The sequence below is a fragment of the Ornithorhynchus anatinus genome, chromosome 16 (genome assembly GCF_004115215.2).
Source record: "Ornithorhynchus anatinus isolate Pmale09 chromosome 16, mOrnAna1.pri.v4, whole genome shotgun sequence".
Taxonomy (NCBI): domain Eukaryota; kingdom Metazoa; phylum Chordata; class Mammalia; order Monotremata; family Ornithorhynchidae; genus Ornithorhynchus; species Ornithorhynchus anatinus.
In genome coordinates this window covers 5182594-5194333 of record NC_041743.1, presented here as the reverse complement: position 1 = coordinate 5194333, position 11740 = coordinate 5182594, and the positions used below count along the sequence as shown (strand labels likewise).

The 11740-nt window shown below is 47.7% G+C and overlaps 1 long non-coding RNA gene across 1 annotated transcript; it reads right to left on the bottom strand.

Moving 5' to 3' along the window:
• Positions 1 to 284: 284 nt before the first annotated feature.
• LOC114817194 lies at positions 285 to 11598 on the bottom strand. Its single transcript, XR_003765033.1, has 3 exons — positions 11297 to 11598; positions 1802 to 1916; positions 285 to 1273 (listed from the first exon to the last, which is right to left on the bottom strand). It is a non-coding gene; the product is annotated as an uncharacterized LOC114817194 (long non-coding RNA).
• Positions 11599 to 11740: the final 142 nt, after the last annotated feature.

Sequence of the window (11740 nt, the reverse complement as noted above, 5' to 3'; positions counted from 1 at the left end):
AGTGAAGAGCTTCTAGAGAAAGAAAAAAAAGCAAGGCTACAAATATACACTATTTCAAGGACACGTAAATGTGGAGAGGAAAACAAATGACACATTTTTTCCAACAATACCTAATGGTAATAATAATGGCATTTTAAAATGCATACTGTACCGTTTTGGGGAAATACAAAATAAAGAGATGAGATACAGTCCCTGTCCCACATGGACTGTGTCCAAATTTGTATCTACCCCAGCAATTAGTACAGTGCGTAGCACATAGTAAGCATTTAACAAATTCCATTAGTGTCTTTTATTGAGCACCCTTCTAAGTGGCTAGGTAAAGTAAATGGAAAAGACACAGTCCCTGTCCTCCAGGATCTTATAATATAATGGAGGATGTCAGCAGATGCAAATCATTCCTAAATAATGCGAGCAGGAAGAACAAGGAAGAGTATGTCTCAATGAAATAGGTAATAATTGAAACCATTTACTCTGACACATCCCTATCTTCTCATTCCCTTGTTCCTCCTATCAATTATTTATTTTCTCCTCCACTAGACTGTAAGATCCTAGAGGTTAAGGAGCTTGTCTTCCCAAGTGTTTAGAATAGTGCTCCGCATTTAGTAGGGGCTCCAAAACACTAGTTGATTGATCTGTGTAAGCAGTGAGGGGGGTGTAAACACGGAAGGCTCAGAGTGGTTGTTGGATTGGGGCAAACTGGGATGTTGAGAATTAGTCACGGAAGCCTTCCCAAAAGAAGTGAGATTTTTAGGAAGGCTCGTGGAGGACTAGAGCCTAGCGGATTTGAAGGGGCAGGGGGTTACAGATGGGGGAAAGGCCTGAGCAAGTGTTATCTGTGAGGAATGACTGCCCGGGGACCGATGGGCCCTCTACAAAGCAGCTCCCTCTTTTCTAAGGCACCTCAATCGATGAATTACTTTGGCTTAGTCAAACGATGGGGAATGGTGAGTTCTGTCATCAACCGAGGGGAAAGGTTTCCCCCTACTGAAACCGGGCCTCTGCTTCCTGTTGCAGGCAGGTGTTTCCTGGGAAACTGCCCATCCAAGTCCAATCTCGGTAGAATCCGCGGCCCCTCCGTCCCAGCCGGGTACCTGCCGGGACCTGCGGCTTTCTTTCCGGTGCCCAGCTGCCACCGGCCTCCCCTTGCGCAGCGCAAGCTCACCAGTGACTCACAGGACCCGCGGCCAGTTACTTGACCTCCTGTGACTCAGACACATTTTGCTGTCGGCGGGGCCCAGCTGAAGAAACAGACGCTCCATCTGATCTTGCTTTTCTGAAGAGAAAGGAATCAAAATTATCGCCCCACACACACACTAAAAAGAGCAAACTGCCCAAAATGAAGAGGGTAATGTGCGTTAAGCCTGAACTGCTGAGATAGCTAGAGTGCAGCCAGAACTGCACTCTGCTTTAATCATTCATGTCACCCTCAGTATCGTTAGGGCCAAATCTGCTGTCTTTTCGCTCTCTTGCGTGGGCTTTTTAAGAAGGGGTCCCTACTGGCTGGGCAGAGTGCTCACCTTACCTGTCTTTAAGTGAAATCCCTCTTCCCCAGCTTACCAGGCACACTTTGCCATCGGGAGGTGTGGCAGATAATATACCCAAATCATCAGACCCTTAAAAATTCTATCTCGTTTGCAACACGTAATAATAATAATCATCATCATCATAATAATAATGGTATTTGTTGAGCACTTACTATTGTGCCAGGCACTGTACTAAGTGCTGAAGTGGATACAAACAAATCGGGTTAACACTTGCCTTAGCCTTAGCCGATATGACCAAAGCCTCCCGCCATCCTCACCTCTTCCTCCTCCTGCTCCCCAGGGTCCGAGAATAACAACCATCTGCCAACAGCAAATCGACTCTGCTTGTTTCCCCACCATTCCAGAATCCCTTGGAAATCCAGCCAAGAGTAACTAGAAAGGAGAGACAGAGTTTATTAAATCCCTCCTTAGGCCCTCTATCCAATTTCCACTAGGTTTACCTTGGTTTCTTTTATTGCTCCAGGCACCTGGGTGAGGATTGTTTTCATGGCCATATTAGCACAAATCCCCAGGTTAAGAATGATTACTTTCTGCTCATCAGTTCCATCATGGATTTACTAACTCTGCCTCTGGATTGTGAACGGAATTGGGTTCTTGCTGGGTGGAGATGCTAGAAAAACCCCAATGCTACATTATCTTGCACACTAGATTGCAAACTCCTTGAGGACAGGTATCGTATCTACTCCCGCAAGTGTTTAAGTAGATTGAGCTGCAAACAGTAAGCGCTCAATAAATACTATTGACTGAGTGGGTCGGCTCTATGCAGCACATGGATTGACTGTCCTAGTCTTATTGATCAGAGGCCTTTCTCTGAAAAAAATGACGCTTTGAGATGATGAAATTCTTGTGCTGACCCAAACTCATTTTTTATGGTATTTCTTAAGTGCTTACAATGTATCGGGCCCTGTTCTAAGCGCTGGGCTAGATACGAGTTAGGTTGGATACAGTCCCACGTGGGACTCACAGTCTAAGTAGGAGGGAGAACAGGTATAGAATCTCTATTTTGCAGTTGAGGAAATCGAGGTACAGGGAAGTTAAGTGACTTGCCCAAGGTGACACAGCGGAGAAGTGGGATTAGAGCTGGGATTAGAACCCAGGTCTTCCAAGATCCCAGGCTCTGCTTTATCCACTATGCCATGCTGTTTCCCGTGTGGAAGCAGATCAACCCGAGAACACAGAGAGGCTTTTTCTTAATATAAAGAAAGGATTTCTTTTGGAACCCAGGGGCCATTTCTGTATGACAAGAAGTTCTCTCTTAGTGTGGTGGTCCATACGCAGCAAGCATTCAATAAATATCATCGATTGATTCTCTCTATCATTCTTCCAAAGTCCCTTTTCTCAATCCATTAATCAATGGCATTTTTTGAGCACTTACTGGGCACCGAGCACTGTCCTAAGTGCTTGGGAGAGTACAATACAACAGTGTTGGTAGACATATTCTCTGTTCCTTAGGCCAAGCCTTTTATGCTGCCAGTGTTTGCCATAGATTCATTTACCAGCAATGATGGAGTTCAAACAGTGAGTGTTGTTTCCAAGAGGACAGTTAGCATTTGGATGAGAACCTACCTGGAGTGATCTTCCACAGGAGGAAAACTGGGCAAAGGTGAGTCTGGTTTAAAGAAAAACAAATTCCAACTTTTCTTAATGCCCCCCTCTACCCGCCTGTTCTACGATGAGCCAGAGCCTTTCTACGTCCCAAGACACCCTAATCCAACTACTGAGGTAACTGTGGCACAGAGCAGTTAAATGACTTGCTCAAGGCCACACAGCAGACAATCTGCCGATTGGTCAAGTGGGGAGATAATAATAATAGTTAATAATCAATCAATGGTATTTACTGAGCACTTACTGTGTGCAGAGCACTGTCTGAAGTGCTTGGGAAAGTACAATGCAACAGAGTTGATAGACCCATTCCCTGCCCACAACACGTGTGCAGTTGAGTCTGATACTAATAATATCATGCTAACTGTTATATATCATATTAATCGTGGATAGTAATCCTTGTGGTATTTAAATGCCTACTCTGTTCCAAGCAATTAGATTAGACAGTGCTCCCTGTCCCGATATAAAAACCTGTTTCTTGGAGGAAAGGGCGGGGAGGCTATTCCACTTCAGTGTGGAGAAAATCTGCTGACTTTATCTGCATGACAATAATGAGTATCAGAAAGAAGGGCTGGGAGCATTCTGAGGCCCAGGAAAAATGACTTTAGGCCACGTGATTTCATTTTAGCCTTCTGAAAGCTTACCGATCCATCCCACCTAATTCCTTCCACACTGGCGCCTCCCTGCAGAACACAGGCTGATGGATAGAAACCACCCAGGACAACAGCAGGGGGGCCACTCAGTTATGGAGGTCTCCATCAGCTCCACCTGCTCTCTGCAGGCACCCTTTAAGAGCTGAGGAAATGCCTCCCAGTTTATGGGGGCTTGGTGAGTTCGCGCAACTTGAGATCACACCCCAGCTCTATGGGAGAGCTGAGAGCCGAACACACGGTCCCTGAATCTCCCCGCTTGGGCTTTCGCCTGCTGAGCCACTGGGAGTAAAGTGGCCCAACCTTTCAGCTGAAGAGGATCCGCTGGGTAGTGAGGCTATGAATCACCCTCCATCAGTGAAACGGAGGGAGCTATTAAAGCCAGAAGCCCTAGGTGGTAAAATGCTTTGCCTTTTCAGTTAACGCCTCTCTTTTCTCCGGTTGTTATTTTGGAAAGGCCAGTGCTGTTTTGGACATCATGACTGGAGTTCTGATTTTAAGTGGTCGCAAAGATGGGCTAACACCACTACGTAATTATATGGTGGGTGGAGGGGAAGAGAGAGAGAGAGAGAATATGAAGCTCTGTGTGTGTGTGTGTGTGTGTGTGTGTGTGTATTTGTGTGTGAAATCTTTCTTCTCCAGATCTCAAAGCACTGACATTTGTACACCTGAATTTGACTTATCCTTGGGAAAAGATGAGTCTTCCATCTCTGTCTCTGAATGCTTAAGGTAAGGGACTGAAAAGATGAGGTAGTTCAACCCTGGGGAAGTTTGGGGATAGCCTCTGCCTCGTTCCCCTTGACTCAAGTTCCTCCAGGGCAGGGGACAGGTCTTTTAGGTCAACTACATGTTTCCCAGGGGCTAACACGGTGGAGAGTAGGTGCTCAGTAAATAATTATAGTATTTGTTAAGCACTTACTACGTGCCAGACAATGTGCTAAGTGCGAGGTAGGTAAAAGATAATCAAGTTGGACACAATCCCTGCCCAAATGGGGTTCAGAGTCTAATTTAATTGTAAACCCCTTGAATGAATCAATAGTATTTATTTGGGAGGAGCCAGCAAAAGAGACCGATGAAGAATGGCCAGATAGGAAGGAGGAAAGCCAGGAGATAATTCAGATAACTTTGTATGGATACAAGGAGATTTGCCCTCTTTTTGCCAGGCTGAGTTTCACGCTCCCCGAGGGAAGCCATTTCAGAGCTCGACTGCCCATTCCTATTTGTCTTCCAATTTGCCGGAGGCCGGCAGCTGAGGCCACTGCGGTACTGGGCTGGGCCACGCCGTGTGAGCAATCTGAGCAGCCTCCGTCCTGCTGCCACGCTGTGATGAAGGGCCCCTTTTGTCTCACCCATTCGGATTCTGAATCTCTTAAAGGATGGGGATCGTCCGAATAGCAGTGGAAAAAAAAAATCAATTGATCCATGGTATTTACTGAGCGCTTTACCGTGTGAAGAATACTGTATTAAGTGCTTGGGAAAGTACAATAATGTTGGTGGACCCTATCCAATTAATCAATCGCATTTGAGCGCTTATTGTTTGAGGAGCACCTTAATAAGCACTGGGAAGAGTACCATATAACGATATCACAGACACCTTCCCTGCCCACGAGCTTACGTCTAGAGGGCAAGCTCCTATCCAAAAGGAGTTCACAATCCATAGGGGAAAGAAAGGCATTAAAATAGATTTGAAATCGGGGTAATATTTTAGGAGTCAGGAAATTTTCTCTTCTCAGCAATGTCACTGACCTGCCTTGTGACTTTGGGCAAATAACTTAACCTCTCTGAGCCTTTCTCACCTGTAAAATGACAAGATACCTGCTCTCTCAACCCTAGACTGTGAGACCTGTGTCAGGGAAAAGGACTGTCTGAACTGCTAACTTGTGGTTTTTCCCAGCAATTAGCACGGTGCTCAGCACCCAGTAAGTGCCAATAAGTTCCGTGACGAGTCTCAAATGGCAGCACATTGACCGCGGTGTCCCCTACCCTGAGTCTGTCTTCCCGCTTCGAGACTATGACCTCGTTGTGGGCAGGGAATGCCAATGTTTACTGGGGTACTGTACTTTCCCATGTGCTTAATACAGTACTCTGCACACAGTAAGCGCTCAATAAATACGATTTAATGAATTTGAAGGGTGGAGCTGTTTCTCAGCTTGCACCCATGGAGAAACAGTAGTGGGATCCAGTGGCCAGATACCATCTATCAATCAATAATATTTGTTGAGTGCTTATTCGACAGTCAGTCGATTGTATTTATTGAGTGCTTACTGTGTGCAGAGCGCTGTTCTAAGCCCTCGGGAGAGAACACTATAAGAGACATTCCCTGCCTGAAGTAAACTCTTTGGAAAGAACAATACAGCCGAGTGGTAGATGTGATCCCTGCCCACAAAGAGTTTACAGTCTACAGGGGGAGACTGAACTTAAAATAGAATAGGGATAGTGGAATTAGTAGAGCAGTAGACAAATTCCCAATAGCCCTCGCCAGCCCCTCTCTCTCCCTCTCTCCAGCTTGCTCTGTGAATCTCTCCACCTCCTTTAAGGAGTAGGGAATCTAATAATAATAATAATGTTGGTATTTGTTAAGCGCTTACTATGTGCCGAGCACTGTTCTAAGCGCTGGGGTAGACATAGGGGAATCAGGTTGTCCCACGTGGGGCTCACAGTCTTAATCCCCATTTTACAGATGAGGGAACTGAGGCACCGAGAAGTTAAGTGACTTGCCCACAGTCACACAGCCGACAAGTGGCAGAGCTGGGATTCAAACTCATGAGCCCTGACTCCAAAGCCCGTGCTCTTTCCACTGAGCCACGCTGCGACCCCATCTGACTCAGTGATGGTGGCAAGAGAGACAAGAACCATTAATCAGGGAAGCAACGTGGTTTAGTGGAAAGAACAAGGGTCTGGGAGTCAGAAGACCTGGTTTCTAATCCCAATTCTGCCACATACCTGCTTTGTGACCTGGGCAAATCGCTTCACCTCTCTATGCCTGAGTTCCCTCATCTGCAAAATGGAAATTCAATCCCTGTTCTCCCTCTTATTATTTAGGCTGTGACTCCCGTGTTGGACCCGATTATCTTCTATCTACCCCAGCACCTAGTACAGTGCTTGACACATAATCCACGTTTAACAAATGCGACTATTATCGCCCAAAGTCACACATCAGACAAGTGGCAGGGCCCGGATTTGAACCTAGGTCCTCTGACTCCCAGACTGTTGCTCTTTCCACGAATCAGTCCCCTCCCTGTCCAACTCCTCCTCCTACCCCACTCCTGAATTTGCCCACAGAGACTCAAATCCCAGTCCCCTCTTCCCGGACCAGTTTCAAACCACACTGAGGCAAGAGAACTGTTGTGGTGAGAAGCAGCGTGGCCTAGTGGATAGATTCAGGAGGACCTGGGTGCTAATCCCACTCTCCCATTTGTCTGCTGTGTGACCTTGGGCAAGTCACTTATCTTCTCTGGGCCTCAGTTACCTCATCTGTAAAATGGGGAGCGAGACTGAGCCCCACGTGACTATGTCCAACCCTGTTTGCTTGTATCCACCCCCAGCGCTTAGTATAGTGCCTGGCACATAGTAAGCACTTAACAAAATCCATCATTAGTATTAGATTTTCCAGTGAATGGAGAGGGCAGTACAGGACACACGACATCCTGGTCCAACTCCTCCCACCCTACCAGAAGACTGTCCCACTCGCCATCCTCATCGACTTTGCTGATTAAAGAGGACAGAAGCTTTCCATTCCCCCTCCATGCCGATATCCTTTCTAAGCTTCCAGTATCCTTTCTAAGCTTCCAGCACCCTCGGAGATCCCGTCCCATCTCGGCCACGCCGGTCTCTCGGCCTCAAGTGAGCTGGGGAAAGGAGTCTCTTCTGACTGATGTGCTAAAACATTTGCTAGGGAGATGGGGACAAAGAAACATTCACGCTCTGCCCTTTCTCATGGGAGGTTGACCCGGAATCGCCCCATTCCCCACCCGTGAGTCACCAGGCCCTGCCATACTGGTTCCATTGTGCCAGAGGAGGAGGGGCTGCGCCTAGAGACGTCAGCCTGTGGGGACCCGGGTTCAGGAAGCTCAAGGCGTTTCCCATAAGCCCTCGGGAAGACTCCGGGCCAGAGTGCAGACCATCCTCTCTGGCCGCCTGTCAGCATTGCTTGCCTTGATGGGGGACCCCCAGGATTTGGGGGCCTCAACGTATTCGTTTCTCCGGGCACAAGCAGAGGCTGCCCAGCAAGGTATACTATCACCCTACGCATGACAATGGCAGGCTTGAGGGAACCCAACTAGCCAGAGCACTTAGTTTGCACCTCATCTTGGAGTCTGGGGTAGGGGCAAGTCCATGCATCATGCAACAGCACCCTGATCCTGGCAGCATTGTGTATTATTACATAAAAATAAAAAAACGATAGCAGAATGCCATTGTCATCCGTCTCACGCAAAGTAACCACTTTATCAGATTATTTTGTGCTAGAGCTGCCCGCTCTACACTGCAGGAGCTGTGTGGCTTAGTGGAAAGAGCATAGGTCTGCGAGGCAGACGGTCTGGGTTCTAATTCCAGTTCTGCCACTTGTCTGCTCTGAGACCTTGAGCAAATTATTTAACTTCTCTATGTGTGTTTCCTTATCTGTAAAAGAAAGATAAACTATCTGGCTTCCCTCCGCCTTAGACTGTTAGCCCCATGTGGGACAAGATTATCTTGAATCCAACACAGTGCTTGGGACAGAGTTAGCTCCTAAATACCACAATTATTGTTTCTAATAATTCTTTTTTTAACGTAGTGCTTTGAAGCAATGAGTCAGAAATATCTTCTCTTAGAGAGCAGATTTCCTCAAGAAACTTATTAGAGCCACCTTACATTTGTTATAGCTTTTTCTCAAGACGCTCAGAGCTTTATCCTCCTAATACCCTTGTGCGTAGGTAGGGAGTAGGCCCTTAATCAGCTCTCTCCCTCCTACTTCTCCACTCTCTTCTACTACACTTCGGCTTCTACTCTTCTTCCTTCTCAAGCTAACCTATTCACTGTGCCTCATTCTCATCTCTCCCGCTGCCAACCCTCGGAATGTGCCTGTTCTGTTGGCTTATTGTACCCTCCCGAGGGCTTTATACAGTGCTCTGCACCCAGTAAGCGCTCAGTAAATACCATCGGCCGACTGCTCACGACCCCCTACTTCCACGGGACCCCCCTCCCCTTTCAAATCTGACAAGCATGGTTCCTCTTAAGTTCTGAAGTCGCATCACCAACAGGAGGCCTTCTTTGCTTAATTTATAAATCACCGCAAGTTTCTCTCTCTGCAAACTGCCATTTAAGCACTTGTGCACCACCTAAGCCCTAAGGCCTTCACAACTTCCCATAGCACTTGGTAATAACTGTGGTACTTGTTAAGCACTCACTACTCGTCAAGTACTTTACTAAACGTTGAAATAGATGCGAAATAATTAGGTTGGTCACAATCCTTGTCCTACACCGGGCTTACAGTTTAAGTAGGAAGGAGCACAGATGAGGAAACTGCAGCCCAGATAAGTGACTTGCCGAAAGCCACACGGCCAGCAAGGGGCAGAGCCAGGACTGGAACCCAGGTCCTCTGTCTCCCAGGCCCAGCCAGTTAAGTCCAGTGGTCTCTGTCCCCCAATGTCATATCTGTTAGGAAACCCAAAACAGGAACTGTACTTTGCACATAGTAAGAGCCTAATCCATATCATCAGTGTTGCAAACATGACTCTGTCCTACTTTTCCTCTCTTAACCACTGGTGTCTGAGTAATATTCACCCCAAATGGCAAGGAGTCAGAAAAAGGGCACCACTGGATTTTCATGGGCACAGTGACACATTTATTTGATACAATCCCACCATTTGCATCTTCTTTGAAACAAAGGACAACAAAAAAGTTGGGCTGTAACCCCTGTCCTGCCACTTTTCAGCTGTGTGACCTTGGACAAGTCACTTCACTTCTCTGTGCCTCAGTAACCTCATCTGTAAAATGGGGACTAAAACTGAGCCCCATTTGGGATAGGGACTGCGACCAATCTGATTAGCCTGTACCTACCCCAGTGCCTGGCAGATATTAAGTGCTTTACATATACCAAAAAAACCCCAAAATAGATCACTAAGGTTGATGCCGAAAGAGGCTCACAGACTTCAGAGACCTGCTCTGCATTCTAACCCGCCTTTTGAACCCCTGATATTGAGATGAAGCAGTGGTAACTGGTGAGCAGTGAGAGTGGGTGAGGCATTAGGGAAAGAGGAGGAAAGAATGGGCAGAGAAATCTCAAAAAACAACAATTCTGCAGCAAGGGATTGTGTCCACCAACTATTCTGTACTACACTCTCACAAACGCTTAGTACAGTACTCTGCACACAGTAAGGGCTCAATAAATACCACTGATTGATCGAGGAAAGGGACCGAAACTCTTGGAGAACTAGAACTCAGCCACGCTTTGTCAGTGTGAGATGTCCCAGTCCCTCTGCTGGAGAATGCAAGAACCGGTTGACGACTGAAACCGTAGACGAGCCAGACAAGGTACATCAGAGCCTCACACACATAATAAACTCGCCCACACAGACCTTGTTTCTCTCAATCTTCATTCTACCCGTCCCTCGACTCTCCCGCTCTGAACAGTAACTGGCAATCTTGCATTTCCGGCCTGCTAGTTCTATGAGAATCCAGCAGAGACTCCTAGAAATCATTTTATGGCCCTGAACTTTAAAGGTAAGCAACTGGATCTCATCTTCTATCATCTACCTGCTACTCGACCTGTTTTAAATCAAGTCGCGAAAGGGGAGGGAGCCAAACAAGCCGGAGCTCTCGAGGACTAGCTGGGGCAGGTTTGTACAATTCAAACCCTCTAGTTCCGAAGGGGGAAAATGACTTAAAGGCTCTCATTCATTCATTCAATAGTATTTATTGAGCCCTTACTATGTGCAGAGCACTGTACTAAGCGCTTGGAACGTACAGATCATCTCTCCATCTGCCTCGTCCCTCTTACCTAGCTGCTCCCTTCACTCCTTCCAATCTAGCCTAACTGCACCTTACTCATCACTCTCCTGCCTCTCTGCAGAATTTCCCACTCCCCTCTGCCAAACCACTTCCCGCCCATCTTCTAAACCCTCCTGAAAAGCCGCCTCGTGATGGGCAGGGAACACGTCTACCAACTTTGTTGTATCGGACTCTAAGCGCTTAGTACAGTAGTCTGCACACGGTGACTGCTCAATCAATACGACTGAGTGACGGATTGATGGACTCTAGGCCCCGTGGCAAAGCTCTAATAGCCCGGCCAATCTTACTTAAGCAGTGAGAGGGAAATCAGAGATACGAGGAGGGGTTCCCCTTCCCTAGACCCTCCCTGTCTCCTGGTCACTGGGGCTCCTCCTCCACATCTGGGGAGGACAGGGTTCACCCCGCTGAGGGCAGAGCCCTCGGAAAGGGCGTTGCCCCTGGGTCAACTGGCAGGAGGAGGGGCGTGCTCGTGGGATTCCACCCTTGGATCCAGGGGAGCGAGGTACTCACCTCTCGCTTCACGCAGCAAAGCCGGCCGGGAAGGAAGAGGACACCGAGGAAGGGCTCGGCGAGAAGAATGGAGTCCTCCGTTTTGTTCAGGCCACAGAAGGGACGGGGTTTCTGCTTGACCCCTACCCAGTTCTAGCTAGGTTCCCGTTCTGGGGTTTATAACAGCCGTGACCCTGGAGGACAGGGACCGCTGGAATTCACCGCCCGGTCAAATCAGAAACTGTCATACTTCCTCTTGTTCACGTGAGAAGCAGCGTGGCCTAGTGGATAGACCATGGGCCTGGGAGTCAGAAGGACCTGGGTTCTAATCCCAGCTCTGCCACTTGTCTGCTGTACGACCTCGGGCAAGTCACTTCACTTCTCTGGGCCTCAGTTCCCTCATCTGGAAAATGGGGATTAAGAGTGTGAGTGCCATGTGGGGCAGGGACTTTGCCCAACCTGATT